Consider the following 10,375-nt stretch of genomic DNA (forward strand, 5'->3'; position numbering starts at 1 on the left):
GTCATTTTCTAAACCGGTCTGGCTGCTCAGAGTGAGCAGAGTTACACGTAAGCCTCTGTAGCAAGGCCACTGCAGGACCTTCGCTTGCCGGAGCCTGGCAAGCCGGTGAAAACAGTGACCGATACCCCCAGCCCAGCATTCAGCCCTGAACATCCATCCACTCCACCGAGGGTCGGTGGCTCTTGGGGTTTGTCACGTTCTTGGGTTTTACGAAGATGAGAGCAGCCTGGCTACCAAGAGGTGAGCTGGGGATAAGGTTACTCGTCCCGTGAAAATATTTTGATGGCCATGCCAGCATAAGCAGGCAGGGGCTCTGCCTCCTCCCAGCCACCCCAGGGCGGCGTGGGTGGCTTCTGCTGGCCACGGGTGGCTATGGCCGCATGGGTGGCTGTGGCCACATGGGTGGCTGTGCTGGCACGGGCAGCCTGGCAGAAGGTCACGCTGGGTGGGAATCAGGGGACGGGGCAGTGGGAGAGGCAGGCCAGCCAAGAAATCTATCAAAATGCAACCAAATGTGCTCCTCATCCCACGATTATTTTAATGAGTGAAGAAAAAGGGACTTGCCTGCCTGCCTGAGCTGGTTATCCAGCTGAACGGGCAGGGCTGTGCCTTTAAGGGTCCCCTGCACGACTGCAAACGGGCAGGGCTGGTCTTGGCACCTGGTCTGGGTCTTCTGAATATCTCTATTCAGGGGCAGCTGTTGTGCCTTGAGCTCACACTTCACCAAATTCACTGGAGCCAAGTGAATTTTTCAAGTTCCGACGTGCCCCCTGCGTGCTCGTAACTTCAACTACGTAGAAGATCATGCAGACGGCTAAAAATTGGCAGAATCGGGCCCTTCGCCATTGTCTTACGTGCTGTTTTGCAAAGAATACCGCGCTGTTATTTCTGAGATAGGTTGCCAAAATGTCACCTGGTCTCTGAAAACCCCCGGGATGACCAGGGAGTTTTGTGGCAGAAGCCTGCGGTGCAGTTGGGGACAGAGGTGACACCAGACAGGGGTATCTGCAGGAGATTTTGGCCAGAGGCAGAGGTCACAGGGGCGAGGGGCAACAGCAGCAACCCCCCCCTCCCCGGGTTACAGCACTGACAGCTATGCTAAAGCAAGAGCTGACAAATTCTTGCCATATCTGCTGTTAATTAGTAACTACTTTTAGTTAGATCTGGGGAAGGCAAAAACTGATCTGCCTCTCCTGGAGCACCGTACGTCAAGATTAACGATAGGTTATAGACCTGTTACAGCTCTCAGCAGTTTTCTTTTAAGGAGATGCTAAAGTATCTTTTTTCTTCTCTTAAAAAGGTATATACGATATGCACAGTACATATTATATCACTGTTTTCACGTAGGACTACGAATAAAAGAGGGCTGCATTTGTGCTCTTCATAACTTAAAGCTTTAACTGGGAGGCATAAATACAAAAAATAAGCCGAACTGATTTTCTTTCCTTGTCAGCCCGCTCCCATATTTTTTTCCCCAGTGATCTATAAGGGGAAAAAAATGTCACCATCCCCCAAGAGCAGCCATTAACAAATCCTTTCTTATCTCACAGCTAAAGTAATGACATCTTATTGACAGCGCAGCAGAACAAACAATGTCTTATTGAAAGCTCCAGTGCTGGAGGATTTGGGCTGTCCTCAGGACTTGAGACCAAGTAATGAAAACAGGTTTTGCTACTAAATCAAAGACAATGACTGCTCTAGTTCTCCAATGGCCTTTAGCAGTCCCAGACATAGAGAAGGTGTGCACAGCTCACCGAGGTATCACCCGCACTACAGACTCAATCAAGTATGGGGACCTTACTACGAGAAGGATGCCCAAAGTAGCAAGCAGTTAAAGTATGATCTACGGCACGTATGGGAACGATGCTGGAACTTTTTCTCACTGCTGTACTTGATGTATGGATGGGCCTGGCAATACAGGTCCGTCCATTTCTTACAGCCCAGTTTAGCCTTACCAGAGCCTAAGCAAAGTTATTTGCTAATTTTTGTACCTCATCAAATTAATTGGACCAGCTGAGGACATTTTTGATGACTGAACATGGGTTGGTGATTTGGGTTTTGTTTTTCATGTCTCTGTACGATCTTATTAAAATTATTAATGTACCTTTGTTCTTTAGCTAGATTCTCCTTCTTGTAGGCTCCTCTCAGCATCCTGTGGGTAAGAAGAGATTTTTGCAAACCCGGAATCAGAGTTAGGTCCATTGTATACATATGGCTTTGTAAAGCTGAAAAATCAGTCAGATGTAAAATGTAACTGTGCCTCCCAAATTCATCCAAGCAAAGGGGAAACAGAAATGCAGAAAACAGATATGTTGTAGAACTGCAGCTCACAGTTTCAATTAATCTAAGCCACCTCTGTCATAGTTCAACCACCCCCTGTGTTCCCAAGCAAGCTTGCCTGCGCATTTCTCCACTATCACTTGTGTTCATTTGACACCCTGGAGAACTAGCTCAGGATGCGGAACCGGGAGAGACCAAACTAAACCAGTACAAATACTGAGTATTCTTCTGCCAGTCTAGCGCATTGAGCCAACTCATAGCGGGGCCAGGTGGACACAATTGCTGGTGCACGGAAAGAGCTAGGCATCGCAGCAAGGCACAGCAAGGTAGGACAGCAGCACCCGCTTGGATTGCTTTAAACCTTCATGGACCCGTGTCCTGGATGGGGAGGTGGAAGAGGCAGCTGAGCGGGTCTAACAGATCGCTGCTGCCAAAAGGGTCCTCGCTCCTCCTCTCCACCAACCTTCACCGTGCACTTCTGCACAGCATTCCTCAGGCCCTTCGTGAAGACGGTGCAGCTCACCAACCCAGCAGAAAACTACCTCCATTTTTACCTATTCAGTTTTAGTCTGGATCAGCGAGTCGAACCAGCTCATTACAGATCCAGCCAGCACCAGAACCAGTGCAAGGGGTGAGGGAGCACACAGCCAGAAGCTGGGGGGTAGGACCTGCCCTTTCAGGGGTAATGATAAGTATTGGATCAGCTGAGCCATCCTCAGCCTCGCACAGGATGAACTGCAGCTCTCACAGCTCCATTACTTCACAGAAAAGTAACTTGGTCTGCAAATGCTTTTTTCTCCTTGTCTTTATTTGTGTGTTTACAAAGCCAATGCATCACGTTTGTACAGCACATATATAATAGACTAAGACAGAATGTGAACATACATTAAGCAAGTGCTCGATTTATCAGTATTAAATTTAACAGATCTTAGATTAAATACAACTTTTGCTGTTGAGTAAACAAAGATTAATATCAAATCCTGTCTGTGCTAGAGCAGGAGTGAGCAATATGTAATGTCTTAACTTGTAAGTATGCATCTTCAAAATGCAGAGTCGAGGCCAGAAGGAAAGGGAAAGGGGGCCGAATTCAAATCCCCTGAGGAAGCTGAGCATCCACCAAGGCTTGGCCAGGAGGTGGCTGGAGGACCTGCAAAGGAGCGAGACTTGATCTCAGAAGTGGCTTCTCAGAGAGACGTTAACAACGCCGGCAAAAACTGGCTCAGGAGGACCACTTCCATTTTCCACATACCCCTCCTCAATTAAGGCTGAATTCTCAGAAAGAGAAAAACTTATCAAATATTTAAATAGACATTTTTTAATGAGAAAGAAATTCTTACAATAACCAGTCAGGACATTCCCAGTGGTTGTCCTCCCATATTTGCTACTGTAGTTCCTACATGGGTGTTAGCGGCTCTGTGCATCACCCTAGGTAGGAGGTGAGCTCATTCTTGATTTAACGGGCAAGAGACAAGCTGTGGATTCAGACAGTCAAGCCCAAAGAGACAATTTTCAGCGTGGTGGACGGTAGGGTCTCCAACTTCCCTCGTCTTCACCCGGGAATAAGTTACAGCATGCCTCAACCTTGACTCAGAGGTGGATGCTTTTCCCTCCTCCAGATTCAGGATTGCCTTATTTGTGCACATGACCTAATAAACATACTCTGATTTGTCTTGCTTTCACAAAAATTAGAAATACCCAATTGACCCACTTTGAAATCCCAGAATGAGTCACATTTGTGCAAAAAATTCCCAAATCTTTGCTTTCTCCTGTTGCTTCTGGTTTTCAGTTGGTCTTGCAAAGAAAGAGGGCTGACTGTACTTGCTTATGGCCAAAATGGCATCAAGGCAGTTCTTCTTTGCCCCACACTGGTGGGCTCTCTCAGCAGCAGCACGCTCATAAGAATCCAGCACCACCACATCTAAGTCCAACACTCGGCCCCGGTCAGCCTCAGACATAAGCCTAGACACCTACCACTCTTTATCTCATTATCTTTTTTTGTTTTATCTTTCCAGTGTGACAGGAGTTTCATCTCTTTAAATATAAACATCCTCATCTTTAAATACCAACAGCCTCATCTGGTCTATCTATAATTAAGCCGTTATTAGAGTAGCTTACTTTCAGTTCACAAATTAGTATCATAGCTCAAGAAGTAAAAAAAAAAATTCCCACAAATTAATGTGTTGCTCTTTGCATTGATTTCATTTATTCCTGTTGTCTGGCCTTAAATAGGATTACGTCTTGAAAGGTCAGGGTACCCTGCAGATAAAATTTTTGACTGTCCAATACTGGAAGGGTTAGAAAATTGTAACCACATAGTCTGAAAAAGTAATTTACTACTTCACTTCAAGAATCTCCATCATTCAGTTCATAGACTCCTTAAGTCCACAGTATCTAATGATTTATCCTCAGTCACACTTCTAGTATGGGAATGGAAACATTACATTTGGTCACAGTTTGTAAAACTGTTACAGTTAAGTCTAATCAGCTGTTTTCAACAATTCTAACTGCAGGAACATAGGGTTCATCACAGCTATTCTTGATGCAGACAAACAGCTTTCCAAAGAGGAAATTTCATGTTCAGTACAGCCAAGTATGATGAATCCCACCCCCACCCACCCACCCTCCAATTTCTCTGACAAAACCACTGGAGCTGTTTGCACTCCACATTTCCAAAGCATCTCTCAGTCGATGGTGCATTTCCATGAAGGACAAAGTTCTCCAAAAGCCTCTGGAAACGTACTTTGCAGAAAGATCAGAAAAGCCATCTTTGGTCTGTTTTTCCTCTTTGGATTTGACTGACACAGAGGAACCTGGGCTGTACTGCCTTCCAGGTCGAGAAGGCACCTCTGCATTCAGTCACAGTGAAACAGGGCATTGGTGTGGATTTTTATTTTCATGAAATAAAAACTGCAGAGAAGATAATCACGATTATTAAGGAGCTTCAGATATCTTAAAGAAACAAATGAAATACCAAATACATTAATTTCTGAAGTGGTTGTCAGTAAAGAAACACAAGAAAGGACACCAGTCATCTGCTGAAGAGTCCCACGCCTTGCCCTTCTCTAGAAGAACCCATCTCTAAGGTGACACAAAAATACATACCCCAAGACTTTTTTTTTTTTTTTTTCCTTTTCGTTGTAAAAATTACATATCTCAAAGTAATGGCTGAGGAGACAAACTGTACTTCTAGGCTGATACTGATCTTGGTGCATGTGGAAGCCCAGCCGCCCCCGGGGCTCGCTTCCCCAGCAAGGGACACAGCTGGGCTGGGGACATTCCTCCAGCCTGGCTGATGGCACCACCACTTAAAAGCACAATAAGAAAAATGGGCACTGAGGGCAGAGGGAGAGGCAAGCCACAGGGCCAAGTTTCACCTAAATCAGCATGATAATCACATTTCTTCGCAGAACATTGTCCTTAACAGAGGTTGTTCTTCGCCTGATCCTTAATAAAGGGGATAATAGCTCGTGAGAACAACAGTCACAGGAGATATTTCTAGTCAGCTTTTGTTCTTGGACTTGGCCAGTTTATGTGCAGCCTAAGGGTATAAAGAGAGAGACTATAGAGGGGATTAACAGACTTTCTTTCCAGCAGGGCTCATGTGCCAAAGCGATGACTCTATTAGCATTGTTCCCCCTGAAAGGTTTGTTTCACTCAGAAACCAGCACAAAGGCACCAAACTCTTTCCTGAGGCCCCGTTTTCTCCTCCAAAGAGGAGCTGAGGCTTCAACTGCGGATCTAAATGCTTTGGAGTTTATCCTTCCACCTGGGACAACCCAACCAGATTTTTCACCTCCCATGTGCAGACCATCACCAGGGAGAAGGTTTGTGTGTGGATTTTACCCCCCTACAAGCTCCACATCAGCAGAGTCACTTTTTTAAACTACAGCATTTGAACACTGAATATTATTTGATGAATAGGATGTTAGTGATGACTGTGGCCTTTCACTCGCCTGTGCTAAGGAGACAGCACACAAAACATCTCCTGGGTGCTGTCACCCCAACGGAATGTGATAGAGGATGGGGGGAACAGGGATTTAAAGGCTAAGCCTCACCTCCCCAAGTTTTAGGGCTCCGGAGCATCGACATCTGTATCTGAGCAAGCCAGCCTAGGATCCCTTTGTAATTAGCAGAGAAAAACCGGCACTTTTCAGGTATGAGCCTTCTGATCCCTTTGATTGGCACTGGGATTGTGGTGAATCACCTGGAGGTAAACGGGAACTGGCTCAGTTGTCTGCAGGTGATCAGGCAAGGTTGTATTTCTGCTTCTGTTCACCATCACACACGGACAATTCAATTTACTAAGCCCCCGGCTTCTCAGTTTTCTTTTTTTTTTTTTTTTTAAACACAATCTCCTCTTTGCAAAGCTTTTTAAAAATGAAGTGTTCCCTTTCTAGGGATAGATCTCACACACACACACAAACATCACAGAGAATACAGAGAGGCACAGCAGAAATTGCGGTGATTTCCCATGGAGGGAACAGCTGGAAAAAGACAACAGGACCACATCCATCACCGGAGGAGCAGCAGGACCTCGCTCTGCACTAGGCACTTCATAGGATCCACCAAAATGTCTGCACATGTGATTAATTATGATCACAAGTTTAAACAGCTCTTTGGACCAGCTCTAGGTTCCCAGCACACCAAAGGACGGAGCCCTTGCAGTCTATGGCTAACAGCGTTCCCACAGATGCATCATTAAACAAGTTGAAAAATGGATCATTTTGAGATTGACCATCCGTGTGGTGGGCAAGGTCTCTCTGGTGTGCCCTAATCAGCTGTATGATCCCGTCCGATTTGTGCCATGCTCAATTTAAGCAACTAGAAACAACAGTCTGCATGACAGGGTAATCATTCATCCCGGGTGCCTTGTGCAATGCCGGGATGAAGGCTGAGAGCCATCTAAACAGCTAAGTGTGAATTACTACACCATAACTCAAAGTCAGTGGTATCTTTTATTAATCATTTATAGAGCTGTGTATTATTAATATATGCAGAAGCAGCTGTCTCTCTCTCTGGTGGAATTTGCTTTTGTGAGCGATTTGGGGGAGACCAAGGAGATGAAGAAGCAGGAGCCTGGCGGAGCCTTCCCGAATGAGGAGGAGAGCTCCAGAAGTAGGTCACGAAACCTCTCAGTAGGTAGATGGGTCCTTCCCTCACTAGGCTATTTTTAAGCACACAGGACCAGACCCTTAGCTGCTATAAAGGAGTTTGGTCCCACTGACTCCAGTGCAGCCAGACATGCTGACACTCCTTGAAAATCTGGCCCGTGATTATTTAAGGATAAAGAAATACCCCCCGACACACCCCAATTACAAGCCCCAAAGCTATACTGAGTCTGCAGTAACACCAAGCGGGACATGCAACGCACTGCAATAACAGTAAAACTTGAATGTTCCTCAAGACATGGGGCCAAGGTGCTTTTACTGCTTCATGATGAATACATTACAGAGATGAAGCTGTCTCTATGTATTTATAAAACAGATATTGCCTTCTTAGTCACTGGTCCGTGTCCTTTGCTTACCAACACATTAGAGCTGCCCTCCAGGACTTCTTCCACTTGAGGACTGAATCTCTGAACCACTCTGGAAAATTAAAAAGCACTCTTGGTTTTACAGAAATCAGCTCCTCCTATTTAAACACCTAATTAATTTCATGGCAAGCATTTCCAGGCATTTTTTTCTTTTCAATCTATCTACAGGCTTGCTGTCTGCAGCGCTTTCCAATACAGCAAGACCAGCTTGTTTAATCTGCTAACATTTGTACATCAATTGCTCCTTGAAAAGGCAACTTTAAGGAATGAACTATCTATCTTTTAGCTACCTTTAAAATTAAGTAAAAAAAACTTTTTCTTTTTTTTTTTTTTTTCACTAGAGCTGAATGGGAAATATTTTCCCTCCCCGAAGAGTTTCTAAGAGTCCAAACTGTTTTATATTCCACAACCCAAGGCAAACCCAAGACCTTGGGAATTTTTCCACAAACAGCTTTAAAAGCCCGGAAAAGGCTGGAGTAAAGCATTTTCACCTGGGATTTGGGGAATGCAGACTGAGGTCCCTATGCCAATGCCTAATTATCTAAAATGATAGTATAAAATGATTTCAGTAGAAGAAACTCAGAGAGTGCTTCCCAGCTAACTCTTATCCCAGCTGACTCTTATCCCAACTACCCTGCAGTATTTGGGTGCACTCCTGCCAAGTTTGAAGCCAGGGAAGTCTGATTTGAGTCAAAGCCTTCAGCATCCCAGGATGGGCCCTGGATACTCACCCGTGGTGGGAGGAAGAGGAGGAATGTTCCTCCCTGCTCCTCTTTTCTTTCCTTCTCCTCCTCCTCTTTCCTCCCAGCTTGGATCAGAAACACCGTACTTTAGCCAAGAACATTTCTGCATGGATTTGTGTGTGTTAATAGAAAAAATAACTGTATTTTGCATTAACAGATTCGATTTAGGTTAATCAGCTTAGCCATGACAAAAAAAAGAGTGAAAGATCTTTACTCCACAGAAAGTGTGTGAATGAGCAAAAATACATATATATGTTCATATTGATCTATAGATCTCACAGTGTGAAAATTAACATAATTCTACAAAGCCCTAAGACCAAAGTACTGCTGCTAAAATACATCCAAGTCCATAACATAGAGTAGGTAACGCCAGAGGCCTAACTTTTCCTAGCTTTGTCATGCGATTTGACTGAAATAAAAAAATCCAGATTTTATGTGACCCTTTCCCATTAGTGACATTAATGTATGCTTTGAGGCCATTTATAGTCCAAAAGCTGATACCAGCTAGGACTGAAAATTTTAGTTGTCAAACAGAGTTGATTTTAAGATTGTTTTTGTTTCGCTTTTAGGCTGATTTTCACTGCTGTGCATCTGTCAAGAAGTGTGTTTGGTTTTTATCCTTGTTGGGAGATTTGATGAAAACCTGATCGGTGCTTTATATGTTTATTTTAACTTGTAGAAGGGTGGGAAAAGTTCCATCGCTTTTGTATCAATCAGTAAAAAAAGCTACATAGATGCTACGTGGTTTTTAAGATTCACATTTGTAAACTTGGGTGTTAGAAGAATTTTTAGTTAAGACATGTGAGTGCTTTTGGATCTGGATCTTAGGTATGTACCAAATGCGACTGAACAAATTTTCAGGGTTGTAAATTAGGAAAGAGCACAATACAGAATCTTGCAATTTAAAAAAAAAACTTGGATATTTACATCAGTTACAAAAGTATGCAATATTTTCTGATATATAGTTTACATTTGTTGCTGATGTTTTAGCTTAGAAATAAAACGAGATGCATGGTACTGCATGAAATGAAGTACTGATTTGCATTGCTTTTTAAAGTCCGGATTTATTTTAAAACCTGTTTTCTTCACTGTAACGCCAGAGTAGTTTTACTAATACTAGCACAAGCATTCCCACCACTTTGGGAAGCCTCGGGGCAAAGCGTAGTCCCGCCATGGGGACGAGCGGTATGGGTGCCAGCTCCCACTCCTCCCGAAGGCACGCTGCGGAGGGGCTTCGGGATCAGCGCTTCAGCTTGCAGTTTTAAATGATGAAAAGCAGAAGGGGAGTGCTCCAGGATTTTATTTCCAGGAGATACAGACACCAGAAGTCAAACTTTTAATTTCTTCCTTTTGTTTTTGGGGGGGGGGTTTTTGGTTTTTGGGTTTTTTTAACAAACTTAAGACCCCATCCTTCAAACTTATCCTCACCAGCTTATGGCCAGCATGGGTTCATAGGCGGGACCAGAGCCACAAGAAGTCCCAGCGCTGGAAGTCACCCTTTGGTCACTGCTTTTCCCTGCTCCCACATACCTGCAACACCCCTGATCTGTGTCCGAAGGCTTGGTCCAGTCCCGAGGGCCATGGTCGCAAGCTGGTTTTCTAACAACGCGCTGTGCTGCTAACAGGACCGGCTCTCTGGGAAGATTTTCAATCGTCCGGTATACAGCTGACTAGGAATTTTTCAACACCACCTATTTTTCTTCAGGAAAAAATACCAGTTCTTCAAAAGGGAAACCTCAAGGAGAAATCTGGCAGTGGGAACAGACTGGAAAAAGGAAAAAAATAAAACCCAACTTTTTTTCTCTTGAGAAAGTGGGAT

At 44.3% G+C, this 10,375-nt stretch overlaps 1 long non-coding RNA gene across 1 annotated transcript; it reads right to left on the minus strand.

The window, feature by feature from the left end:
• Positions 1–4,910: 4,910 nt before the first annotated feature.
• On the minus strand, positions 4,911–8,792 carry LOC138689046 (uncharacterized). The gene is made up of 3 exons (XR_011327849.1): positions 8,545–8,792; positions 7,805–7,865; positions 4,911–5,187 (listed from the first exon to the last, which is right to left on the minus strand). It is a non-coding gene; the product is annotated as an uncharacterized lncRNA (long non-coding RNA).
• Between the last annotated feature and the right edge of the window lie 1,583 nt (positions 8,793–10,375).

The sequence above is a fragment of the Haliaeetus albicilla genome, chromosome 14 (assembly GCF_947461875.1).
Source record: "Haliaeetus albicilla chromosome 14, bHalAlb1.1, whole genome shotgun sequence".
Taxonomy (NCBI): Eukaryota; Metazoa; Chordata; class Aves; order Accipitriformes; family Accipitridae; genus Haliaeetus; species Haliaeetus albicilla.